Here is a 27866-nt window from a genome sequence, read left to right as displayed (position 1 = left end):
CAGATGCAATCTATATCAGCAATGGCATAGTAAGATCACATTTAAAATTTACCATAGGAATTTCCATTCTTAGGGGATAAGAGTAGAGGAGACTCTAACGAGTCTGTGAAATATTATATTAAATTTTCATGTATTTATTAATAAAGATAAGTTCTTTTCTACATCTGTACAAATTACACCATTAAGACATATAATTTTTGTTTACATCTAACCCATGCATGTACATAAAATATTATGGACATGGTGAATGTTCACAAAAACTTTTGTATTATAATCAGAGCAGTCTGGTGTGACAGATTCTTTTCTTCACAGTGTTCATTTTTGTTTGTTTGTTTGTTTGTTTTACTTTATTTCAGATATTCTGTAGTCTCTGTGATGGACACAAAATCCTTACTTTTTTTTTCCACTAAGAGATGGGTTAGATCAATAATGAGAGGATAATCGGTGGTATGTGGAAATGATTTACAGAAATGAGAACAAATTGTAAGGTGTTAAGTGAAACAGAGCTTTCCACTTTCAGAAAAACGAATGAGAACCAACAATTGCGGAAAGCCACAAAGCAGCTGGACTGAAACTCAAAAAATGGATAGAGTTTGTACACAGCCATGCAGAGAATACTTTTGTTCCAATTCATATCTTTTTCTTTACCTAGTCCTTTCTAATCCAGATGAGCTAAAGCCTTATAGTCAAGAACCAGCAAGGCAAGTTCCACTTCTTCTGGTCATTAAATGATATTAATTGCAGTCATTACTTGTTAGATCCTCGTCCAGGTATTTCATGTTAAGGGGCTATGAGTTAAAAATGTTGTAAGTTTTAAATGAATCAGTATGCTTTTTTATGCCAAAATTTCTGCAATAAAATTGCATTCAAGACTACTGATGGAAATTAAGGTGCTATAAATAGGTTTAAGAACTGGGAAGCACATAATCTTAAACATTTCACATTATTTATTATCTCTCTTTCCCACAGTCTTATAGGGCCAGGACCTTAGATACTAATCTAAAAATCCAATCTGAAACTCCTCCTCTGCGGGTGTTTACTGCTCGGCCTACAGTATGTGGAGTCTTGATTTGAAAACTTGAACTCACAATACGGCATTGTTTTACCCTCTGACAGCTCAAAACCACAGCCTATTTGTTGCTGTGGTTGTAAATTATGACTAAATCATTTTCTAACATGATGTATTTCTTTCCTTTAATGTTCCTTCCCAGCCTCAGAATATATTCATACGAAGAGGTTGCTTGTGATTTTAATACGCTAATATCCTCACATACAGTCAATGTGTACATACTTTTAAAGATAAACACACAGATATGTAAACATATACAGGAAGATTTGTACCGAAACAAATCACTCCCAAATCTCTTTCCTGTTATGCTTATGATCAAGATCTATACCGTGTCAGACTGATGCATTTGTTTTCTACAAGTTAAAGTTTCAGAGCTAAAGAGCAAGAATATTTTGGGTGTTACTAAAATAAGGTTTCAAAAGATTTTACGTCTTGATAGCCCATATTTAAAATGTTCTTTGTGGAAATAAAAATATAAAGGAACCAGTAATTATATAAAAATGTATTTATAACTTTCAGAATGAACTGTCTTTGGATGCATCTTGGGAGCTGGGTTATTTACAAGATCCATGCAAGAAAGATGAAAGTGTGCACAAATTGCAGATGCTGAAACCATTCCATGGAGAGAGTAATCTGCCATGGGTCACACAGACAGTGAGTGGGAGAGGGGTGGCTCAGTCTCAATCATTTTATATCACTTTTTTCTGGAGCCAAAACATCTGTGAAAGCAGAAGAAGCCCCATTGTTTGCATATCCTCGTTCCTTCTGCTATACTCATTTACTCGTACACATGTTTTTATAGATTCATCCATGGCTTAAAAAACACAAAAGTTAGGCTAGAGTAGACCTTCTCATGATGTTTTAGTAATTGTCGGCTGAGATTTCTTCTTTTTTTTTTTTTTTTTTTTTTTTTTTTTTTTTTTTTTTTTTGTTGAGATTCTTCTTATCTGAAAAAGAAAAAATCTGTAGAAATTAAAAGAGTTTTTAGTTCATTTTCAAGTGGGTTTTAAATTTCCTAAGTCTTCCACTTCACGACTTTATCTATAACAAATCTACTTTTCAATTTAGATTTCAGGAGTAGCTACCATTGGAAGATGTAGGCAGTGGGTTTCGCCTCTCCCACAGTGACCTGCCTTCCCTTCGCCACACACGCAGAGCTCTCAAGTCTTCCTAAGTACTCTGTGGTGAAGGAGCAGGATTTTAATTTTTTCCATTTCCACTCTGTTGTGGATCTGCATAACAATGTTTGAACTAGTGACATGTAGCAATTTTGCAACTTGCCACACATTCCATTTCCCAGGTTCAGTCAAAGACTTAAGAGACTCTGCCTAGCTCCCTGACAGAGAGTCCCCTAAGGGCTGGATGGCATGGCAATGCCAAATGTACATGTTTCCAAAAGCTTAGCTTCAGTGCCTGAATGGACACCATCCTGGTTCTGTGTCAGTGTCTAATCTAGTATTGGTTCCCAGACCATACTTGGTGAAAAACTAAAAAGAATTTTCTCGGTAACTTCTAACAGCTAAGTCACCAAACCACTAACCAAAATTGAAATTAGTGGAAGGTTTCTCCCTGAGTGGGAATTAGATTTTAATTTGCGTGTTTGTACACGCTGTGTTAATGGATATTAACCCTTTAAATAAAGAATACGTTTGCGGGTATTCCTCTGCTCTGGGCAGCACTTAGTTACTAAAACAGACAGAAGTGAATATTGCTGGTCACCTGGACCAGTGCCTGGTCAGAGTCCGGCTGATCTGCCAAGACTGCAAAGGAAAACTCCTCATCCATAGTGGGCAGAGGAAAGGATAAGCACATTCGCCCCCTTGGTCTGGTGATTGACAGCATGTGGAATATTACAATGAAACAGGTGTTTTGTCATGGAGGCTGCAAGAAGCAGCCAAGCCTAGATATTAACAGGTGGAAGAAATCATTTCACAGCAGTGTGGGATCTGTCTAGTCTGGATAATGCATATGCTCAAATTGAACCAATGCGATTAGGGAGAAGCCAGACAGATTATGAGACACTGCAAAGAAAGGACAAGTGGGATACTTGTAGAGCAGTATCAGCCATCAGCACTTGAAATCAGGATTATACCAGCCTGGTCAATTTGCTCTAGGAAACACTGATCTTTTCTATTTTCAGGAACATCTCATAGAAGCTGTAGATTGAGTGTCTCTTGGATATTTGGGAGAATACCACCACAGCAATTTGATCTGAGACTCTGATTAGCATTTTTATATTCAAATGTGTATGTCTTTATTCCAGTTTTCTATTTTGTTTGTTCCCATTTAATATTTTATATATTTCCAGATAAGTGAAAATAACATAACTTTGATCCTGTCTTTTATTTTTCTAAAAAGTTTTTTTTTACGTTCTGTATTTTAATTAGTTTGTCTTTTTAAGATCTTTTTATTAAATTGTTATTGGTTTGAAGCATGAAAAATGGGCTCATTTGATTAAAGTCACAGAAAAAATGAATAAATAATCAACTCTTTGGCATTTTGCTGTCAGTAGTATTTTTAGGAATAGCCTCCATAACTTTATGAATCAAGATATAGAAGACATATTAATTGAAGTCTTTCCAATTGAGTTTTCTGAGGTTCTACTTTTGGGTGTGAATTAAGTGAGGTTCTGAGTCCTTTGCTGAAAACGGAGGTTGTCCAGTTCAAATCATGAGGCAACAAAGGCTTAGAGAGTTTAAGCCGGAAAACTATACCCTAATTTTTTAAAAGTAACCTGGTCCATGTACCCTGTGACCACATGATTCCCAGCTGGTCCCCACTTGCTGTCTCCTCCCCACCCCACTGGATCCGTGGATTCTTGTGCTGGTGTGAAAAGGTCAGGCATGTTGTCAGAATTTAGATTGTGTAAGATTGAAATGATTAACTTCTTTCCATTCACCAAATGAAAATGAAGTCTTCTACAACTCAAAATGCTGATAGCTCATCTAATGAGAAATCCTGATTGCAGATCTTTCTTTATTCGTTCACTTTTTTTTTTTTTTTAGATTTGCTACTGTCTGGTGACTTTATTAACTATGATTAATATAAGTGCTCCTTTTCAGAGATTTTAGAGTTACAGCTTTTTTATTTCTGATAATGAAAATAGTAAGTGTACTGAAACTATATATTTGTTTTCCATAGTTTCTTCAGACAAACTTCCTAATGTCTCCTGAGTCTTTATGCCTAGGAAGGCGAATGGCATCAAAAGTTAGGGATAAAGTGATTTGATTTGAGTAACACACTTCATGATACACAGGGATAATTTGTATAATAGATATATTTAGACTTAGTCAAAATAAAAAGGAGTAAGCCCATATTAAGCTGTGGCAACATTTGTAATGATTTTATTTTGTCTTGTTTTCAGCTTCCTGGTTAGATTTCCCAGAATAGGGAGTTTCATTTGGAAGTTTTACTGAAGACTATTTCCCAGGCTCCAACCCTAGCTGCTGTTTAAGTTTGGGGTGGGTTCAAGACTTCAGTTTAACTGACTTTACTCTCGGGTGGATCTGCTGACCAGAAAATGTAAATTGGTCCAGCCACTGTGGAGAACAATATGGAAGTTCCTCAAAGACCTTCCAATAGAATTACAATATGAGCTAACAATTCCAGTCCTGAGTATCTACCCAAAGGACAGGAGAGTACAGTTGGAAAAGTGCTTGCACAACTATTTTCATTGCAGCATTATTCACAATTGCTAATACTTGGAATCAACCCAAATGTCTACAAACTAATGAATGGACTGAAAACTTTTGGCACATATACTCCATGGAATACTGTTCAGCCATAAAAAACAACAGACCTTTGGAATTTGTTAGAAAGTGGGTGAATATGGAAGATATGTTGAGTGAAGCAAGTCAGTCTATGAAAGAGAAACATTGTATGTCTCCACTTAACATATAGTGACTGCCGCACTCTATGGTAGAAACTGAAAGACTGGAGAACAAAAAAGTATTAAAAATTGTAATGGACACTAGAGACAAAGTGGAAAGAGAGTGTGGGAAGGGAAGAGCATAGAAAAGGAAATTTGGGGGGAAAATGGAGAGGTAAGACACTTGTGGGACAGAGATAAGGTCTATTATCTGTTGTCGAGGATGTGTATAATAGTCTCGACTGGGCTGGACTGAGGTGTAAATCATGCTGGGTAAAGTCTCTTCACAATCTAAATGTTGTATAGTGGTTTAATGTACAAATAATAATAAACAATAAAAAATATAATAAAAAAGAAATGAGTGTAGCTCCCTGCTGCATATGAATAAAGTGAAAGTTCCATTGCAAGGTACAACAGTGGCCTCACCCACCCTCCCCTCTAACCTGCCTAACAGAATTCCTGTCCAATGATGGGCTTGGATGTTCTCAGGTGAAATATTGACCTGAGATATTGCAAATTCCATTCTTTTTGAGACTTTGGTGCTTTAATTTTGCTGCCACTTCTGTCCAGAATATGCTTCTACCTTTTTATAGTTTAGAAAATGGCCACGTCCACTTCAATGCTAAGTTCCACTGAAGTATCATCTAGGAAAACTGCGACTTACTCCCAAATTCAGATGAAAGAGATGGAAAGATTTCCAAAACCTGACTAAAGTGAGTTCGTCCGTAATATGGTCTCAGGTCATCCTGACAGTGTTCCTGATGCCCAGTAGGCTCCATGACGGTCTAAGACTCAGTCTGAGTTTTGGATCACAAAACTGTGTTTTCATTATTCACTCCATAACTTTTATATTTACCATTATATTCAAATTATAAAATATTTCTGTCTAAGAATTTTGGATATGGGTTTTAATAATTTGTCAAATTACACACACACACACACACACGTTTTTACCATAACACTTTTTTTTTTTCAGAAAGAATTTTGCTATAAGGTGTGTGTCCTCTCCAGAGAGACAGAAAGCAAGAAATCACTCCCCAGGTGAGATGGCCACCCCGTGATCTCTTCTCCTCCATTCTCCTTTCAGGATCTTGGGCATGCACCCACTTGCACTCAGTGTGAGTTGAAGTCATTGGGTCCAGGACTTGAACCAAGGTCAACTACATGGGAATCCAGCAATGTCACCATTACACCATGTGCTGGTTCCTTCATAATATTTTTGAACATCATTAATTTATACAAAATAAATGTAAATATCTTAAATATGAAGATAAGTCATTCGAAATAGATTGTTTTTAGTTCAGAATTTCTTGGAGATTTCTCATGTGAACTAAAGTAAATCTCTTTTATTAAAAATATATTCACTTAAGCTATCATAAAATTTATCTATTGTTGATTGTACTGATTGTGTATGTGTGTATGTGTTTGCCAATTGTGCATACAAAAGTTTACAAGATTTCAAACCTTCTCATATATAAATAGCTAGTTCTCCAAAGTCTTAACATTCTTGTTAGAGGGACCTTCCTAAAGCCTTTTTTTTTTTTTTTTTTTTCCTGAAGGTACCTTGCTAATCTGCTTCCACTTGTGGTCAGAACTTTATCATTACCCAAAAGGTGAAGGCATGGCTGCCTGTAGCCCCCCAAAGGTTAAGGAGTGATAGATGGGTGCTAAACAAAGGCTTATCAGCTCACTGTACATCAGAGCACTGATAAAACTTCCTCAGGAAAGCACCAAATGGAACAGGGACCTATTCAGAAATGTTGGTTTGTAGATATGCCATTACAATGGAACTCATCTAAATGACAGCATGGCTTAAGTGTGGAATTTTTACTCCCAGGTCAGGAAATTCTACAGCAGAAACCAACGTGTATCTTAACTCTTGAGATGTGGCCAGAATCCAGGCTGTTTTTCTAGTGCATGCTGGTTTTCTGAGACATGTGAATTTGGGAAGATAAGAACAGAATAGCTTATTAGTTCCAACATGTGGCACTTGTCAGATTAACAAAAGGAGTGGGAGTCCTCATCCCAGTCTCCAGTTTTCCTGATGTGGTTTTGAGCTGAGAAGAAAGCAATGTTCATATATTAAATCTTGATGTGAAAATGGAATAAAAAGTAAAAGAAGTGTGATCCGTAGAAATGGAATCTGTTTCTTTTCATTTTTTAAAGGCATAGTGATCTAAAAGTACTCATAAGGCCTACTTCAAGACCATAAGACGTTGCTTTAAATTTTTTTTTGTTTTGTATTTTAACTTTTAAATGTTTGTGTGTGTGTGTATGTATATATGTTTTGCACTATTATTTAATGGCACAGCTCCTTGAAAATACTTCTAGTCCATCATAGGAATAATAAGGCACACAAACTTGTGAAAATAATTAAAGAAAACAGAACCTCTTAAGCTACTGTATTATTCTCACTAACTCCCATCCAGAGTATGAAAGCTACTAGCTAAGCGATTTTTCAGATGATTAGTGTAGGCATGCAGGAAGTTCTTTGGTTATCTAATCTAAATTTCTCTAGCTATAGTTTCCCCTTGTTTTGTTTTTGATAGAGAAAATGAGTCTGATTCTACATTATGGACAGCGGGATGAAATTGTGATATGCTTTGAAAAACCATGAAAACAAACAGGGATGGCAGCAGACTAACATGTTTTTAGTCAAATATATACTAGTGTTATTCAAGGTGTATGTCTATGCATATGACCCAAGAAGGTGTTCTTGTATTAACACATGCTCAGACAGAGAATAGTTTGAAAAGGCTGATGTCATACATCTTATTTGTAGTAACAAATGATGTCTGAATAGGAGAGAGAAATGAAGGATAAAAAAATTCAACAATTCCTGGGACCAGCAGTTAGTGTAATTGCTAACTGGATTCTCATGTAGTCGACCGTGGTTTGAGTCCCAGACCAGTGGCTTAAACTCACACAGGGCGTGTGTGCTCGTGTGCCCAAGATCCCGAGAGGAGAATGGAGGAGAAGGGATTGTGGCATGGTCATCCCCCCGGGGGGTAATTTCTCACTTTCTGTCTCTCTCTTTCTGGCGAGTGCACACAGCCTATTGCAAAAACCTCTTTAAAAAATTCCTTTAGGTTGTGTCATTGAGGTCCCTTGAATGTCTTATAACTTCACATGTATTGGAACTATTACAAAATGTATATTAGTATACAAGCCAGACTTTACTCTTTGCCCTAACAAATACAAATTTAGAACTATTGCTTGGCCTGGTGGTTAAGACAGCTTGGTCACATATGGCTAAGTCCCCAACCTGTAGTCCCCAACACAGCAACTTCAGAAACACATCAGGCCTGTGCATACACATGTCAACAATTCAGAAGGAGGAAGAAATGCATATGCTGAGATTTCAGAATTGTAAAGACCCAGTGGGACAGACCATGTGCCACATGGCAATGATCACTTGAAGCTGCTGTGCTTTCCACGGGGCCTGTCATCTCCAGATAGTCCCAGCTTAAGCTAGGTTTGCTTCCACCTGTCTGCTGAAACATTGAGTCTGAGTCATGGGTGTAAAATTTCAAATAGATGGAATATAACAATGCTTTTGGAAACTCACTGAAGCGCCATCTTGAGTCGAAAAGTCCCTTTATTAGGATGGACATAGGAGAAAAGTGTGACCTATGAGTTTTGATATAGTTGGGACTTGTGTGAATTAATATAGAAAGTAAGGAGAAGAAACATGCTCATGAAAGAAGCAAGCTTATAGATATTTAGTGTGTATACTAAAAATCAATAATACTTTGGAAAGTCTACAGAAAACAGACTTTTAATGGAATAATTTTAGCATCATAGTATGTAACAAATTAAAAATACTATTTACTCAAGTGTTCATTGTAGCTTACTCAAAATTGAGGCATTCATGTGTTGACTGAGAATAGGAACAAATGTTAAACCAAAGGATGTTGTCTTACTTTGCTGGAAAAGTCATGATGTATTTCTCTATGCAGAAATGTATTATGACATTTATGACAGCCCGATATTTTGTGTATATAATTTTTTGTCCAGTACATTATAATGAATTTTCAAAGTATTAGATATATTCTTAATAACTTACATTGAACAATTTGATGGCAAAGACAAGTTATGGTAATGCCCTCGATGTGGCCTGGTCTATGCTTCCATCTTTCATAAAAGAAATTACATTTTTCATGCTAGCTTGGCCAAATTGAAAATAAACATGCCTACTAGAAAGCCTGGTAGAAGCTCTGAGAGAGGTTTTGTAAGTGAATTAATATGGCTTAAGGGCTGGTAGTAATGCCAGATCAGGGGCATCGCTTTTGCACACAGGGTTGTTCATGTAACTCGATTTAGACAAGGGAAGAAGTGATTATGGTGACTGACAAGGTACTGATTTATGTGTGTAGTTGTACGTCCCAGATATTTACCAAACAAGAGGGAAATGTTATGTAGCTGGACAACAAATAGTATGCGATTTAGTATAATTATATTTGGTTTGTTTTAACTCTTAAGTAAATTGTGAAGTCCTTAAAATCCAAAAAGTGTTTATTAACTTTTGTTTTTACCATTCTCCTTAATCCAAATTTAACTGCCCAGTGAGTGCTTTCAAATCAATCTAGCTGAAATTTAATTTTTCTTTTTTTTTTTTTTTCTTTCTTCAAAACTATCGTCCCAAGATGTAAAGACAGTTCTGAAAGTAGTACAGACTTCTAAATGGAAATTAGGCACTTCGAAACCATTTACTTTAACTGGCTATGGAAAGTATCGAAGTAGAATAAAACAACAAAAAAATTGTAGGGTTCAAAATCACAGAGCTTCTTAGTTTCCAGTACATTCTGTATTTGCAGTCCCCATGCACAGACAAAGCAAGCACACAATAGTTTAACCAGACATTCACAGCGTGTGGTTCCAAGATTACTGGCAGGATTTGGTTCAAGTTTATTTTCTGAGTTGCCTTGATGCTGCCCTTCCGGTTATGGCTTTTCCTCTGTCTCATGTATCATGTCTTATTTCAACTCTTCTGACAGCATGTCAAGCATTAGCAGTAGAATAATCTGTATGCACAGTGGGAGAGAGGCAGACCAAATACACACGGAATAGAGAACAAGAAGTTTCTAGCAGTTGATGCATTATTCTCCTTCGTAAAGGAATGGATCTGGTAAGCATATGGAGACATACTCATGGATCAATAGGGAGAATTTTTAAATAGAGGGCCATCCTGTGAAAATTTATATCTTGACTGAAGATGTGTTTTGATAGTATAAGGAATATTCTCATAAAATTTTTGGAGTGACACATGAGGAATGAAGGAAGCCGTAATATAAAAAGCACATGTGAAATCCTCTCTAGTGATTGAGCCATCCTTCTGCGGAATGGAGGCATAAGTTTCAGTCCTTCCTGATCTTTTATAGTAGCTGTATTCTATATATCTGGAGAATTCCTAGGAGAATAAGGCACAACTAAAATTAGTGTAATGAGCTTAGGTCAGGGGAAAGCAAGATACCTTGGATCTTGGATAAATACACTTGGTTTAACAAATTTGTCAAGATGTATCCACTGAGGATATCATTTTCCTTACCAAAATACGATGCATACCTTTGTTTATTTGATATTTTTTCTGAGCCTCAGATCCTTTAGTATAGACTTGGAAAAGAAATTCTGGTAGACTTATGTTTTTAATATACTGCCTTAAATTCTAACATTTCTTTTGGATATTTAACCCCAAGATTCATTTTAGATCTATTTGTTATGGGAGAAGAGTCAGAGAGAAAGCTTATAATGAAGTTTCCTCTCTTTTTTTATGATCTGAAAAATAGGAGAAATGGTTTCTGAATTATCCAATATTCCACTGAGAACTCAGCAGGTGATTACAAATTAAACTCACAACCTTCCAAAATGACATTTTCCTTAGAAAATCCCAGGATATAACTTCACCAACTGGATTCAAACCAGGCTTCTTTATGATAAAACATAAATCAATGGACTGTGAAGTCAAGAATAGCTTTCTCAATTAAAATAAAATGGCTAAGAATAAGGAATTAAAAGGTCAATGGGCATTGTAAGAAAGATTAAAAGTCATGTACAGCTAAGGAAAATTCCTTATGGTTTCAGTCTGTGGTATCTGAAGTCCAATCTTACAACCTTAATGAATACTTTGTTGTGATATTTTATTCACACTGTGATGTTGCTTTTTCTGGTCTTCATTCAAAGCTGTATTTAAAAATGGAATCAGTTAAATTACAGAGAAGATATCATAGAAAATCCACAGAATATTCTAGCTAGAATATTAGGTTGATTTAAATTTTTTCCCCATGATTTTTTGGTTTGACCAATTCCAGGCTAAGCTTGAAAATAAAAAGATGACTTAATCTTCTAATAAACATATTTACAAAACTGGTTTCTCATGGATATGTTACCTAACCTATATTTTGTTGTGAAAGCCATACTTATCCTTGCTCTGAGAAAGTGAAATCAAATATCATACCATAATTTATTTGCTCTACTGTGTGTTGTACATGAAGGTGGTGAATAGCATGGAACTTACTGATTATATTGAAAAATAGAGAAAAAAATTCAAAGAGAATGAAATAGATATATTATTCTAAGAATATTTTTAACTAACATGGCCTTGATTTTTAACCTAGCCTTACTATAAAGAACTGAATAGTTTTGCTACAATTTTAATATGTTTGAAATAGTGTAATGGCCCTTAGATTACACAATAAAAATTGAAAAACTACATTAATATTATAAAAAATGTAATAATAGTATAATTTTGTTTTGAGGCTAGCCTCACGTATGTCTAAACCAGGAGAAAAATTCCAGGTTTTTAAGGGCTTCTTTTTTTTTTTTTTTTTTTTTTTATTAAATTGTAAAACCCTCAGTTATATAAAGACAAAATTTACAAACAAGTTGATTATTTACTATAGTATTAATGAGACCCCAAAAATTACCAGTTTGGCTTTATAGCTATTTATATCTCTTATTTTATTATTTTTTTCAAAGGGAGGTGTGTTTCAAGTTAATTGGCATCTACTATTTTACAGTAAAATTACATTTTTTTAATAAAATTAGCACTGTTGTAGCACTTCAATTAATGCCTGATTTACCAAGAAAAAATAGTAAAAAAAATTATAGTATCTCACTAATATTTTGGCTGATTTTTTATCTCACTTATTTTTGTATTGTAACACCATGCATTACATAAAACTAATCTAGTAGTCAGTGCTAAATAGTGACATGATAGTTTTTTACTATAGTCACACCTATCTTGCTATTTTAGAGGTGAAGATTCTCTCAAAATATCTGAATGCATTTCATCCAAGCTCATTTAAGAGTTGAGATTTTTCTAAAGTATTGTGGATTTGCAACTTTAGTTTGAGTTACTGAATTTAATTTACTAGCTCATTAATTTTTATCTCTTATTTTACTTAAGGTTTAAAATGATATCTCTCTAAGTTTTATGTTCAAACTCGGGATGCTTCTAGAAGGATGAGAACATTACTGAAGAATGGATGCAAATCTAGACTTTGAGCTATCAAATGGAGAGCTGCTTCATTATACCTTTCCCGATAAGACAGTTCTAGGGTCCTGAATATTCTGGTTTAAGAAAAAGAAGCATGAATAGTTCAACATCATTTGTTGAGATATCTAACTCACAAAAGTAAAGCTTTAGGTATACTTTAAATTACAAGCTAATTAGCTAAGAAGTTTTTCAAATAATCATTGGTTTTTACTACATCATACCTTAATATGTACAAGGGGACTTCAGGAGTTCGTTTTGTTTCAAAACAATTCTTGAAATCCATGCATTTTTTTTCTTTTTCATAATAGACATTTTGCATTAACTGATGTACTTATTTTTAGTATTGCCTTTTCTCTTCTAGAAATGTTGACCAGTAAGTGAGCTACCTTTTCCTTCCTTTGTAGATTCCAAGAATTTTCTCTTTATGGTGCACCCATAAGCTCAAATTTCTTACGTTGTATCTCGGGGTTTCCCAGGATCTTATTCTCAGCCATCAAGGGTTTGGTCAGGAGTGAACTGGAGAGGAGCTGGTCCTGGACTGAAGTGCTACCAGTAGCTTCCACAGAACTTTCTGTGTGAACGTCAGAGGCAGTGCCGCTGCTAAGGTTTCCAGCCTCAGGGTATTTTTATTTTTCCCGTTGAAAATAGAGGACACACATGACATGCAAAAGAATAAAAAAGCATTCCTTTCCTTTTTATTTTAGGACCCAGTTTCAGTGGCTGGAATAGCACACACTTCACTCAAAATAATCAAAATAGTAAGAGCCATTAGCCTTATTTTCAATTTCCAGTTCTGCTTTCATTTTTCAAAAATGTTTTATTTATTTAATGAGAGACAAAGACAGAAACAGAGATGCAACATGCCAGACAGAGTCTCCAAGTGGCCAACAGCTGCATCTCCAGCCAGCCTTGGTTGTGGGGCATGCCTGCCTGGCGTACTCAGAGAGGCCTCTAGACACGAACTGGTAACCTTTCCACATGGCTCTGCTCACAGAGCATCACATTTTCCTGCAGTGTCATCATCCTGTACCCACCTCTGCTTTAAATAAGCATTGTAGCCATCTGGAATGTTTTATGCTTGGTAGAGAAAATAAGAAAATCATATATATATTATTATAATTTATAAACATGATTTATAATTTATAACTCTCAACATTTTGTCGTGCCATGATATTCCATAATGAAATGTCACACTCTCCTCTCCCCAGCTTTTACTCGGCATCAGCTGAATGCCAGTTACTGGGCCGAGCTCTTCACAAGGACGTTAACAGTTCACAACACACGTTTACTATAGATATAGGTGCAACAGAATGATAGAGAAATCAAGTAATTTCCCCCTAAATTACAGGGCTCAGTAAGTAGCACAAACAGCATAGCACAGGAACAGAATGTAGAACCATTATGTATTTGATTATTGTAATCTTTTAACCATAACACCTATTCTAAACTGATGTGCAAAGTTTTATTTTGTGAAAATGAAGACAGAGGCAAGATGAACCTATAAATACATACTGTACATCTAGCTGCATAGATCTAGCCAGCTACTCACTGGTGAGCATCATCCGTCCTCTCTTGATGAAACAGTTAGGTTGGAAAAGAAATGAAATCCACACCTTAAGACACTCCCTTTACGACTTAAAGACAAAACTATTGCTACCTCTCACCGACTGGACAGAACTCCGAATGTGTCTGTGGCTTCACGTTTGCTGTATTTCACACTTGGCTCTAGAACCTTCATAAGTTTCTTCAGTTATTAGAAAATCCCCAAATCGTGAGCCAATGTGTCATCCTTTTCTAAACATGGGGGAAAGTCCCCCTTGCCCTGTCTAGATGCCTAACCTTCTGGGCTTCAAATAAATGAAGTGAATGAATATTTATATCATAGTGTTTATCTCATCAATTTTCTGAAGTAAATGTTGCATCCATCAATGTCATTAAAATACAAAGTATTTACATTAAATTTCATTATATATTTAATATATAATGTGAGTAATGAAAAATACTAATACTGTGAACATGATTTATAATTTATAACTCAACATTTTGGACATTTTTCCAGAGGGACATATATGTGTATATACATATACTCAGGCATGAGATGACAAAGTGTATAATTTGCTTTTTTCCAACTAACTTACTCATAAAATCAATATGTTGAATAAATTGCCAAAACTCTATAAGAATATTCATTACAAACATATTAAACAATACATATAAAACACATTGTAGGTAATATGAACTCCATTGCATATGACTTGTGTTTTAAATTTTATATAAAGGTTGTAAGTATCAGAAGTTACTTGCTGTGCAAACTAGCTAGATACCTCCATAAAGGAATAAGTAGATGGAATATAATGTGGTACAAAAAAAGTTTCAATTGGGACCAGCAGTGATAGTATAATGGTCACGTTCTGGACTTCCATATAGTTGACTGCGGTTCGAGTCCCCACCAGGGGACTTAAAACCTCATGCTGGGCATATGTGTGTGTGTGCCTAAGATCTCCAGAGGAGAATGGAGGAGAAGGGACTGTGGCATGACCATCTCCCCAGAGGAGGTTGAGGGGTGATTTCTCACTTTCCGTCTTACTATCTCTTCAGTGAGCACCCTCTAGCAAAAATCTCTCTCTAAAAAAAAAGAATTTTTTGAATTAGTGTAGCAAAAACACTAATATACTGGAAGAAAAAATTTGACACCTGGCATAAGCTTTTAACTACTATCAGATCGTATTAAAATTATTCCTCTATTAAAGTTTTGCTTACCTTTAGACGCTATGCTTCTTTGATAATTTATTCCATCACATGTCTCTATAATGTCCCTATAAAATCATATGTTTATCATTTCAAACTCAAACCTAGTACTAATAAATAACTGATGACAAATATCTGTTTCATGTGACTGGAGTAGCAAGTCTTTTAATTATAATAGCAATAGAGATTTTATAGGGTTTTCGAAATAATCAGAATTACACACACAGCACATAGAAAGAAAGAGATCTCTTAGGGACATCAAACTTATTAATAAATTGAGGGTGATAAAGGCAGGAAAGAGGGGATCAGGGAAAAAAAAAACAAGCAAAACATTTAGTAGACACACAAATGAAATCTGGTGATGACAGTGCATATGATAACATCTTTGACTTGCAAATATGCACCGTACTGGTGCTGGAAAAACCAGGTTGTACACTGCAAAGGTATACAGTGATTCAATGTAATTTTAAACAATTTTGGAAAACAGGGTAAAATATAAGAGAAGAATTGACGAACCTGCTCTAAGTTCCTTACCTCTGCTAATTCTCAGAAGAGCAGCCGCAAAGACTTGGTATTTCCACATAATACCTTTATTCTTTGTCTCTCTCAGTACTGACAGGCTTGTGTAACTCCACACAGTGAGCTTCATCTAATGGTTTATCTAATTTTTATACCTACATTTGCTATATATTATTACATGACAGTGGTTAAGTCAGAGCACTTTGAAATAGTTACCCTGTGATAGTAGAAGGAATTAAGTATACTGTTAAACTTTCCATTGTATTTTGGGATTTTTTCATATTCACCATCTCATATGAATTATTTCAGTGGGATTAATTTCTGTAACAAAGTATACCATCAAACTTAATTCATGAATATGAAATTGCAATCTGGTGCTTAAAGCCTGTTAGTAATATAATATCAGCAGTTTTTGGAAGAATTATCATATGAGTTGACTGGCATGAGTGAAAAATTCTGTCCTGTTTTAATTATTAAAATCATAATTTTACAAGTAGCAGACACATTTATTTTAAAAATGGTCTAAGAAAATTAGAAAGTGTTGACTGGTCCTCGGGCTTATCTCATGCCTCATGTCAATGCTCTTCACATTTATTAAAATTTTCAGATAACACCTCCATCTTACTTTCCATGATTATTTTTAATTTTTCTTCAAAACTTATCTAAATGGCAGGGTTTTTGGTCTGTAGCATGCTTCTCCAGTTGTAGAGACACAGTGCCTTCACTTTCCTAATAAAATACAAATGCAAAGTTCCTTGTATGTCACCACACATTTAGAATCATTTGATGCGTCATTTGCTCATATAGAGCTTTATACGTCAAGTTACATTTCTGTGTTATCCAATTTCACCCAGTACTTGAGGTGTTTAAATGACATCGTATCAAATTCTCTTTGGGTTTACCTACGCCATCTCTCAAACTGGCAAAACTGGAGCACCTGAAAAACCAGTCAGTCTTTCTTAGATTACTCACTGAAATACTCAATAAAGTTCAAAAATATCAGAACTAGAAGTTTAACCTTGCTGTTTAAACTGATCCCCACACTTGTGCTTGCCATGGTTTTTAAACTTTTTTTGGAGAGATTTTTGCTATAGGGCACGTGCGCTCTTGGGAGAGGCAGAGAGAGACAGAGAAACAGAAAGCAATAACTCACCTCCCAAGGGGATGGCCATGCTGCAATCTCTTCCCCTCTATTCTCCTCTCAGGATCTAGGGCATGCACACACATGCATCCAGTGTGAGTTTAGAGTCACTGGGTCCAGGACTTGAACCATGGTAAACTACCTGGGAGTCCAGCAAAGCAAACATTCTGCCATCTGGTGATCTCTGTTTCTTAAACTGCTAAGGATAGGTGTAATTTACAAATCATTCTATTTTGTAAGTTCAAAATTGACAACTTAGAATTTATCAAAGGTGGAAAGGCCTAGACTCAACAGTGCTTGCCAAGTTGCAGATCTCAAGTTCTACTTCAAAAGTAGTGCTTATTTGTGTAATATTCAACCTGCTTTAATGCAGAGTACAGACGCTGATGTTTTATTTTTGAGAGCCTATATTCATAGACGCCTGCCATATGATTGCATTTTACAGTATAATCGGAACGTTCTCAAAATGATTTCATTTTAATCTAGTCACAGTTTATGTACCTTCTCAATGAAATGTTATAATCTTAATATCAATTATAAGATAGTTTCACAGCGTGATTGATTATTCTGCCAATTGTTGAGAGGTGTTCCTCACTCTCAATATCAATGTACACCTTCTGGAATACGTAACAGGAATAATAAGTATTTAGATAGCAAGACATAGTATTATAATACGTATTATCATATTTAAGCCATCGCATGAACCTATGGTATAGTTATTACCATCATTTCCTAGTTTTGAAATGAGAAATTTTAAAATGAGAAATTTTAAACACAAATGATCACTTAATTTGTATGAAATTTCTTAGCTAATGAGTGAAAAAAAGATAAGAATTAAATCATATGTAGAAGATTCAGTGTTATTTTCATTAATAGTTAAAAACCAGCTAAAATGAGATTTTATATGTAGACGGGGACATATGTGGGATGCAGACTTTAAGAAAGCTGATCTACTGCTATTTATTTTATTTTCATTCCAGAGAAGGAACAAAGTGATTTTGTTTTTCTCATGTTGCTGCTTCGCAAATGGTATAACTTTTCATTTAGGGATATTTTAACATGAAGGTATGAGCTTAGCTGAGATAGAGGGGTGTGGGCTCCACGTAAAAATTTATTTTATGGTGAATATTGTGCCCAAAGGCTCTCCTCCATACAGTATTTAAAACCATGGTTACTCTTCAAAGATAGATTTATGTTCTATACTCAGAAATGGGAAATTAACTAAATGATTTTTAATATTATGGTCATTAACTTCTGTAAGGAATTCAAAAATGAATGTACAAGTACATGCTTTGATTCACTGCAAACAATAATTTCTTTTTTTTCTATTCTTTTCTTTTCTTTTTTTTGTTTGTTTAAATTGCCAGAAGGCACATGTGCTTAACAGAGAGAGAGCACGCACCCTCTACAAGGCATGGTCACAGAGCAATCCTTTTTGCCTTCATTTTTTTTCCATCCCATCAGGATTTGGGGTATGCTCTTGAGTATGTTTTCCGGTTTTTATTTTCTTAAAATTTTTGCTGTAGGGTGTGTGTGCTTGTTGAAGAGAGATAGAGAAAAAGGAAAAGTGAGAAATCATCCCTGAGGGGGTTGGCCATACTTAATCCCGTCTTCTCTATTCTCCTTTCAGGATTATTCTGGGGCTGCATGTGCCAGGTTTCTTTTTCAAGCCTCTAGGTCCAGAACTCCAACTGGGCTGTCACCATGAGGAATCCTTAACCTCCACACCTTCTGCTGGCTTCAGTGTTTTTCAAGCTGGTGGGGCCAGCATGGAATCCATGGTCAGTCAGCACACTCGGCTGTCTAAGCACTGCAGGGCACCACGTGGCTATGGATTGGCCCTAGGAGCAATGATGATCTCCTAATCAGCAGAAATATATATCCCTCTTCTCTGCCATGGAATGAAAGGAAAGTGGAATGAGGGAAACTCACCTGCCAAGTCTACCCTTGGGTCCCAGTCTCCGAAAATCAGCTGAATGAGGGGCGTGGAAATTTCCTACCCTGATCCAGATAGCTTTTTTATTAAAATCACATGGTTATTAATTTTTATTTTCCATATGGAAGAAATGAAGACCAGAGGAGTATTTATGTGGAAACTGGGTCTCCTACACCTTTATGCTTTCACTTCTGAACTTCTGAATACACTACCATTACACACAAGGCATTGTGTATTCGTTTACCTCATCTGCATGCTTTTGTTCTCATTCTCTTGAAGATTTCCAGTATTTTATTCCCCACCCCAGGCGGAATGGCCATGCTGTTATTCCTTCTCTTCCAGTCTGCTCTCAGGATTTGGGGCATGCACACAAATCGGCCCCAAATGAGTTTCAAGCAGCCAGGTCCAGGATTTGAATCACCAGGCCACCTACTGGCTCAGAATTTTTTTATTTTTATTAATAACTTCCTCTCTTTGTCAGTGATGGCACTTAGTCTATTAGAGTTTCTCACAATCCCTCCTCCTTTCTTTGTACAACCTAAATTGGCACTTTCAAAGCACTGGAAATGTGACCATATTAGGAATCAGCACACCCCAAGAACATTATCAAAACCATGCAATTATGTTGCTGCTTCGAAATTATAGAACATAACTAGACTCTAGGTAGCGATCAGATAATGAGTCATACAATATCAAATAAGCGTAGAATGTTAACTTTTATGCAACTAAGCTCTGGAAAGGCTCGGCAAATTGCCAGCATTCTACAACAAATTTGTAAAGACTAACTAGAACTCGGGCCAGCAGTTAGCATAATGGCTATGTCGCTGGACTCCCATATAGTCGACCACAGTTTGAATCCTGGAGCCGGTGGCTTAAATTCATGCTGCGCACGTGTGTGTGCGTACTTAGGATCCCAAGAGGAGAATGGAGCAGGGATTGCGGCTTGGTCATCCCCCCGGGGCGTGATTTCTCACTTTCTGTCTATCTGTCTTTCTCTGTCTTTCTGATGAGCGCACATGCCCTATAGTAAACACCTCTCCGAATAAAGAAAAAAAAAATGACTAACTAGAACTCAACTCTACAATTTTGTTAGCAGGAATCTATGTATGAGTACATTTTCCCTGCTATGCCCTAATGGTCAGCAAACTGCGACACATTCCATGAAACACATTAGTTAATTACGTAAATATTATGAAACCCTTTGGTGCATTAACTATTGTACCAGTTTGTGTTCTTTGCTAATGAAAGAAAACAAGTTTACCTGAATGATTCCAACAGAACAATCAATGTGTTGACGATGAAGGGCAGCTCATAAAATCAGAGAAACAGCTACAGAGCCTACCTGAGGGCAGATATAAGAGCAGCCTCATGTATCATTGTAAAGACCCAGAGTCTTACCTAAGCTTCTTCTCAAGGTGAAGGAAGGTATAATCCTTGCAGATAAAAGACAACTTCTGGCCAGAAGAGGCAGTGGCAGGTTGAACATACATATGAAGGATGAAGGAAGCAGAACATCTATTCATAGGAGCAAAATAACAAGAGCTTAAATTAGGTGACTCTGAAGGTAAGATCTCAAGTTTTATATATAACACATACATACATATATATATATATATACACATATGTATATATGTGTATGAAAATGAAATTTAAAAATTATTTTTCAGTAACGGAATATCCATTGAAAGGTTTTCAGAATCAAAAATTACATGTATATTTCATGAAACCCATCTTAAACTTATTGAGAACTGATCAAATATGGAAACCAGTAAGACAAACATCCTGAACAAATTTAGTCAGTGACAATGAATCTAAAAGAATGAATGAGCAGAAGAGACGGTGACATGTTTATTAAACACAGTCTGAAGCATGTGTTCACTGATAGCAAGAAGGAGTTTATGAAAGGTCATGCAGGTTGACTCCAAGTTTTCATAGGAGATAGAAGGAATTTATAGAGGCCCCAGTTGCTGAGATTAAAGATGTGGGAAAAGAAACAGTCTGAAGTATTTTGAACTTTTGTTATCTATAGAAGGAGTCCAGTGGTTACTGAAGGTCTGAAAAGAGACTTTGACTAATATTACTGGTTTTTGAGACATCAGAGTGTACTGATTAACATTTTTGGAGCTATTTATAGTCAATACAAATGTGATAAAGAAAGGAGAGGAGAGAGGATGATAAAGGAGAGAGAATGAAGAGAGAAAAGGAGAGAGGAAGTCAAATGGAAGGCATGTGAGACAGGAGGAGGTTAAAGAAAATGAGGTGAGGGAAAAAAATAAAATAAAAAATAAATGGCCAAAGGAGAGAGGGATACAGACAATTTCACTGTGGAAGTCAGAAGTGGAATTGTGAGAGGAAGGTGTTGGACATGAAGAACATCAATGATGATAGTTAGTGAGCACTACAGTGAAATTTAAGAACAGGCAAACTATGTCCTGTTGTCAACAGCCCTAGGAGTTGCTATGTAGGTGTGGTCTGGGAAGGGGACGTATGGATATTCTAAGTGACTATTATATCCCTGCACCTCATGTGCTTTGCTATAGTATGTTATACCTCAGTTAAATGGGTGTTTAAAAATAAGATAAATCTAACACTTAACAGGATCAAGAGTTGCAGTGATTCCCAGGTCGACCTGGGTACCCTCAGCAGCTGGATTCAGACCCGGCTCCGCATGATTGTAATGCATGCACTATTGGCTGCTGTACTATTTTGACTCCAGACCCAGTCTTTTCCCACTGTTTGTCACTGGTGTGTCAAAATGTACTTAGTCCCTTCTGCCTTTTTTCATTATATCTTGAAAATACCTACTTATTAGGTTGTCAAAAAAGTCACGAGTGTTTTACTATGCTTTTTCTATGTAAAAAGGAATCATAACTTCTCCGTCAGTCCAATGTTATAGTTATAATTGGATTATTTTCACTTACGATAAGCTTTGGTCAGAAACTTTGATTAGACTATAAGCTTTGGCAGAACAAATTCTCTGATATCTATATTAAGAGACTCTGTAAATATTATGTGTAGATTTGTTAAAATCCAAAGTTATTTATAATTCAGAGAACACTTTTTTTTTAATCTAGTGTCAGTAATGGTAGATGATAATAATGAAATAACATGATTTGATCATAATAATATCATGAACTTAAACTTCAGGTTGATAAAAATCTGAATATTATGTAACAATGGAAAATAAGAAAGAGGCTATCTTGGAACAGATAAGTCCATTTTCATAACATTTGTATAATTTTTTATTTATAATAAACACACATTTGTCTTTTCTGTCTTAGCTTAATGTCTTTTCTTCTTTTGAACATTATGCATATTTTATTATGAGTAATATTATTTTACCTTTCCAGAAGTCTTGTGAGTAGGGCAGGGCCGATCTTTTGACATCTGTTTAACATGTGAATTAATTGCAGGCTGCCAAATAATAAATGATGTTTTACAAGAGCGTAGATCCAGGTGGCTCAAATAGATAGTTAAATACAGAGCAGCTGAACTGCCTAGCCAGTGAAAGCAGTTTGTCTTCTTGGCAGATTTATTTCTCATCGTAGCCAAATGTATTTGAATTCTGGTATAAATATCATTCTCCTTTGAGTTTTGTTAGTATGCGTCCATCAGGAAACTGAAATCTGGGTTGTCCGTACCATGTAGAGTTTTGGCTTGAAAAGCTAAAAGATGTACCTTGAAAAGAAGCTACCACATAAGACATTGCCTGGAGACCTATCACACAACTGATGGGTTTGCAGCAGGATTACCGTAGGCTCCTTCTCATTGTCTTCAGGGTTTATTATCACCTGTTGACTATAGCTGAAAGTATGGCGTGGCTGTAGGCGGAGTTCTTGTTTGATAAGGATTTAAATATACAATTTTTGGGGCCAGCAGTTAGCGTAATGACTATGTCCCTGGACTCCCATGTAGCCGACCACGGTTCGTGTCCTGGACCCGGTGGCTTAAAACTCACGCCAGGCATGTGTGCGTGCATGCCCAAGATCCCGAGAGGAGAAGGGAAGAGAAGGGATTGTGGAGTCCACCCCACCCTATGCGGTGATTTCTCGCTTTCTGTCTGTCTGTCTCTCTCTGTCTTTCTGGTGAGTGCATGTGCCCTATAGTAAAAACCTTTCCAAAAAAAAAAGAAAGAAAGAAATATACAATTTTCAAGAGAGGTGTTAAAAGGAATAGATTTTCCTGTCTTTTTGCAATCTATAAAAATTCGTCATTATTTATAGAATGGTATCCTTGTGAACCAAGTGACATATGAAATGAGTATATGTTTTTTAACACTCTATGACATTATTTCAGCAGATGACATATTATATTGACCATCCTTTGTCAAAACTCATTGTGACAGATGTGTTATTACAGAATAATTCCAAGTCTTGAGAAATTAAGAATTCTTACAAAATGTGAACATCCTATATACTATTTTTGAATGAATTTTAGAATATTATTCTGCAGATCGTAAATGACGATCCAATATTAACTTTAAGTTTTAAGCTCTGTTGCATCTTGAGACAAAATTATATATTTTAAAAAGTATATTGACAGGAGTTTATATCATTAATACAAAGTAAATGACAGATTACAAAGAATATTTTTTCTTTTATGTACTATTCTTCAAATATCATTTTTGTATTAACCAAGATCATTGAAATATCCAAAAATATGTTAAATATGTAGTTCATAAATCTTATATCCATGACACTCTGTAGGACTCTTACTGATTTTTACTTGGATTTACTAAACTAAATGTCTGTTTCACACTTTTTAAAATAATACAGAATTTAAAATATGCAGAAATACTAAGCACTCCATAAATATTTGTTAAATGAATAAATATGACCAAACTCCTTTTATAAAAGCTAAGTTGTTTTCAATACAGAGATTTTTCTTCATTTAATGTAATTTTTCAAAATATTACATGACACAAAAATCATATGCACAATTTAGACTCAGCCATTTTTAGAAACTATAATTTTTGATTCAAAAGAAATCTGCAATCTTGCAAAAATAAGACTCAACTTAGCTGTGTGTTTCCAAAGAAATCGTAGCTGCTTTTCTTGCCTTTCTTTTCAGACAAGAGACTTGTGATGGTATCTCTTAGTGTTCCATGCATGAAAGAAAAAAAGCAGAAAAATACATTTGTCCTATAAATACAGGCAGAAATGTTATAATTGAAAGTATGTGATTTGGAAGTGAGAGTAAAACGGGCTCTTATTCTCGTTCTCCATCCACATAACTTACTGCACCAAGGCAGCTCACTGCTCATGCGCCCTGGACGAATCACACGGCTCCTTTGGCTTTTAATCTCTTCATCTAGACCAGATGAGCTCAAAGGTCAATTCATCAGCTTATAGTTAATTTTTTTTTCTTTTTGTCTTTTCAACATAAAGTAGATGTAGTATCAGAGATTTTTAAAAAAAAATTATTTTACTTTTGATAGATAGAAAGAAACAAAGTTTTTTTAAACAAGATCTTCCCATTTTTTCCTATTTTAGTAAAAAATGAAGTATAAGGGCCAGTGGGTGTCCTGGTGGTTAAGGATCCAGATTCCCACATGGTCAACAGCAGTTTGAGTCCTGGATCTAGTGGCTTGAAAATCATTCTGGGTGCATGTGCTTGGGTGTGCATGGCCAAAATCCTGAGAAGAGAATAAAGGAGAAAGAATTACATTGTGGCCATCTCCCTTTGTGGGTGATTTCTAATTCTTCCCTCTTTCTGGCTCTCTATCTCTCCAGCAAATGCATACACCCTATGTAAAAACAAACAAACGAACAAAAAAAAATTAACTAAAATCCAAATGAAATATAATACTTTGGTAGGATACATCTGCTGCTTTTCTATTATACCCTTATTTTATTAATACTGTTTTTTCATAATAGAATTCCTTTACTTATTTTTGCAAGAGGGCACAGGCACTCATCAGAGAGAGAAGGAGAAAGAACTACCCCAAGTGGTGTGGTCATGTAATAATACTCTTTCCTCCATTTTTCTATTCCCTTAGGATTTGTGACATGCACATGAGTGTGCCTGGCATGTTTGTTAACCTGCCAGTGAGAGATGTGAACCATGATTTGCCATGTGCAACCCAGTTTCCTATACACCGTGTTTAACCCACTGTGGTATCAAGCCAGCCCAATATGAATCATTTACTAAGAGGTCTTGTTCCAAATATAGAATTTGGATCTTCAAGTTTTTCAAATTTTATGAATAATCTACAATTTTTTTGGCATCGCTATTCATGGTTATTGTTGCCAAGAACAGAATTTCTGCCATTGAAGGCTGGGCCAGATAGAGATCCTCCTTCTGATTGCCCCAAATTAGAGGGTGTTCACATCTCCCCAGTCGTGCTTCAAACCTAAATGGCTCACAGCTAGATACTATATGATGTTATACTTTTTCAATAAAGTCCAGTATTTTACAAGTTCTTTGCCTCATTTTAAATGACAGGGTCTGTAGCTCCAGGAGCCCGTCATTCTCTTGGAAAGTCCATTCTGGTAGAACTCCAACCCAGCTGCAGTAGGCTGTGCAAGCCCCCTGCACAGCAGACTGTATTGGAAGGGTAGTGTCTAGCAGAGGGAAAAAGGAAAGCAGAAATGTGCTGACCAGAAAAAACAGCAACCACACAGGGCTATTCTGCATTCTTCCACCCCACAAGAGAAGAGCAAACTTTATAAAGAGAACATATCCTGGAGAGACCTCAAGTCCACCTGTAAAAGAATGGATCTGGATACTTACTTTACTTTTTTCCATATATAAAAATAACACGGATTGGATCAAAGACCTTCAGTTAAGTGCTAAAAATATAAAACTGTTAGAGGGAAGCATAGATGAAAATCTGCATGATTTTGGAAAAAACACCAGTTTCTTATACAAGACACCAAAAGCCACAAGTAACAGATGGAAAATATGGCTAGCCTTGTAGAGTCAATGGATATTTTCTTACCTGTTACAATTAAGATTGACTGGTGTTTCTCGCAGTTTAAGCGAATCTTCACCAGTGAATAGTTTCTCAGCATTATGCATTGGTCATCTGGAAAATGTACACTGAATCTTGCAGATTTTCTGATTGTTGACACATGTGATTATACAAATCCTGCTTGTTAATACCACCACTGCTCAAAAGAAAGGACCTTAAATACAGAAGCCTTCAAGCTGATGGTGGCCAACACATTTTCCAAAATATTACCTTTTCCTTGAAAGATTGAACTTTTTAAAAATTGACAAGTACTGTCATATGTTTCCTTTAAGTTCACTTTGTTTGTAAAAAGAGAAAAAAAATATGTCTGCCAGATCCTCATTTCTGAATAATCATACTGCATCAGTCTTTGTCCAAAAGGGAAGTAAAGAACCATGAGAAAGTGGCAGCTAACTTCATAAGTCAAACGATGGGACTAGAACCCTCTTGGAGTCAGGGATCACACTTTACATCTCGGCATGCAGCATAAGTGCTACATGGCATCTCAGGATTGGAAAAACGTGTGCATTCAAGGGTGAAGCCTTCACGGAATTAACGTTGTCTCCTGCTTCAAGGTCACAATTTGGTTGAAGAAGTTTTTGTTGTTATCATTTTGTTTAGTTTTGTGTTTTGTTTCAGTTTTTTGGTTTTTGCTATAGGGCCTGTGCACTCACTGGAGAGAGAGAGAGGGAGAGAGAGAAAGTAAGAAATTCCTCCTAGGGGAGGATGGTCCTATCACAGTCCTGTCTCCTGTAGTCTCTTCTCAAGATTTGTGCACTCACCCGCACACGTACACACATGCCTGGTGCGTTTTTTCAAGCTGCCAGTTCAGAACTTGAGCCGTGCCATTGGCCATGTGGAACCCTGTTACCTTAACCAAGATTCCACCGACCAGCCCAAGGAGCATTGTTTTTGTGTTGTTTGTGGTGGACGCGTAGTGGTGAAGACTTCAGTCATGGCTAGGACAGTGGCTCCTGGCTCCTGGAGCTGTGCTTTTATGCTATTTTATGCCCTATGATGTAAAATGTTTATCTTACATTACAATGAATAGTTTTGGCCTCCTAGTCCCTCTGTAAGTGTTTCAGGGCACCCAAAATGCTGCCTGGTACCCTTAATCTTAGTTGCTTTGTCACTTGTCCTCCATTATTGTCCTGGACATGGCAGAGTCTTACTCACTGTCCTTAAATTTTGGTGTGACTTCAGTATGTACACCCTTATATGTGCTTTCTGTAACAAAGCACTGATAGATTTCATCTAACTTATACCTGTGATGGTTTTCTATGCTCATCCTCTTACACTCTTGCTATAGTAACTTGGGGGTTTTATCTCCTGGAGTAACAGGGAACCTTGTAACCTCTAGTATTCAGGGTAGGCTGCCTGAGCACCCATTTCCTCTTCACATCAGAACTAATTTTCCTGATCAACTGCCTTAATCAAGCTTCAGTCATTTCTGCTAAAAGCTAGTATCTGTTTGGTTGAAGAGTTTTGTTGGCCAGTAAGTTGTTTCCTTAAAACAACTGAATGATGGGAGGGATAAGTTGGTTGCCAGTTTCCAGGAATACACTAAGCTGCATTTTCAGTAAGATGCCGCTTACATTCTGACCAAGAGGTATTAGAGCTCTCTCTTGTCCTTCCCTGCTTATAATGCTGCTGGTTTCTCATCCTTACAGGACTGGCATATACTGACATCGGTGCCCAATCCAATGATGAACTGCGTGGGAAACAAACATTTGAAAAGAAAGCATACTGGAACATGAATGACGCAACTGCACTGTGAAGTGTAGACACCTGTGGCAGTGGTTCTTGTCAGCTTTAGTGCTCTGGTTTGGTGACAATAAAGGTAAGAACACATGGAGAATAAGCAGTTCTATTCCCTAGCTTTCAGGTGTGTTGGGATGAAAACCTAACTATAGTACGCTCCTCAAAATTGAGGCCATTTGTTTTTTCCTTTCCTGCTATTGCTAAAAGCATTTAGCGCTCCTCTTAGTCAACCAAATAATACAAACACACACACACACACACACACACACACACACATACACACACATACATATTATGGGATAAAAAATATGAATAGACTTCAAAACATTTGGGCATGAAAATAATCTTGTAATTTCAATTTTTGCAACAACTTTTGA

General features: G+C 36.2%; 1 long non-coding RNA gene across 1 annotated transcript in view; it reads left to right on the top strand.

Annotated features, from left to right (window-relative positions):
* LOC102491931 (uncharacterized) overlaps positions 1-27471 on the top strand; it is a 38826-nt gene extending 11355 nt beyond the window's left edge. The window contains exon 3 of the long non-coding RNA XR_336177.1: positions 27399-27471. This is a non-coding gene — a long non-coding RNA (uncharacterized LOC102491931). The remainder of the gene's footprint in view (positions 1-27398) is intronic.
* The last annotated feature ends 395 nt before the right edge of the window (positions 27472-27866 follow it).

The sequence above is a fragment of the Tupaia chinensis genome, unplaced genomic scaffold (genome assembly GCF_000334495.1).
Source record: "Tupaia chinensis unplaced genomic scaffold, TupChi_1.0 Scaffold000644_1, whole genome shotgun sequence".
Taxonomy (NCBI): domain Eukaryota; kingdom Metazoa; phylum Chordata; class Mammalia; order Scandentia; family Tupaiidae; genus Tupaia; species Tupaia belangeri.
Note: the sequence above shows the minus strand (reverse complement) of the source record. Positions and strands in the feature narration are given on the sequence as shown.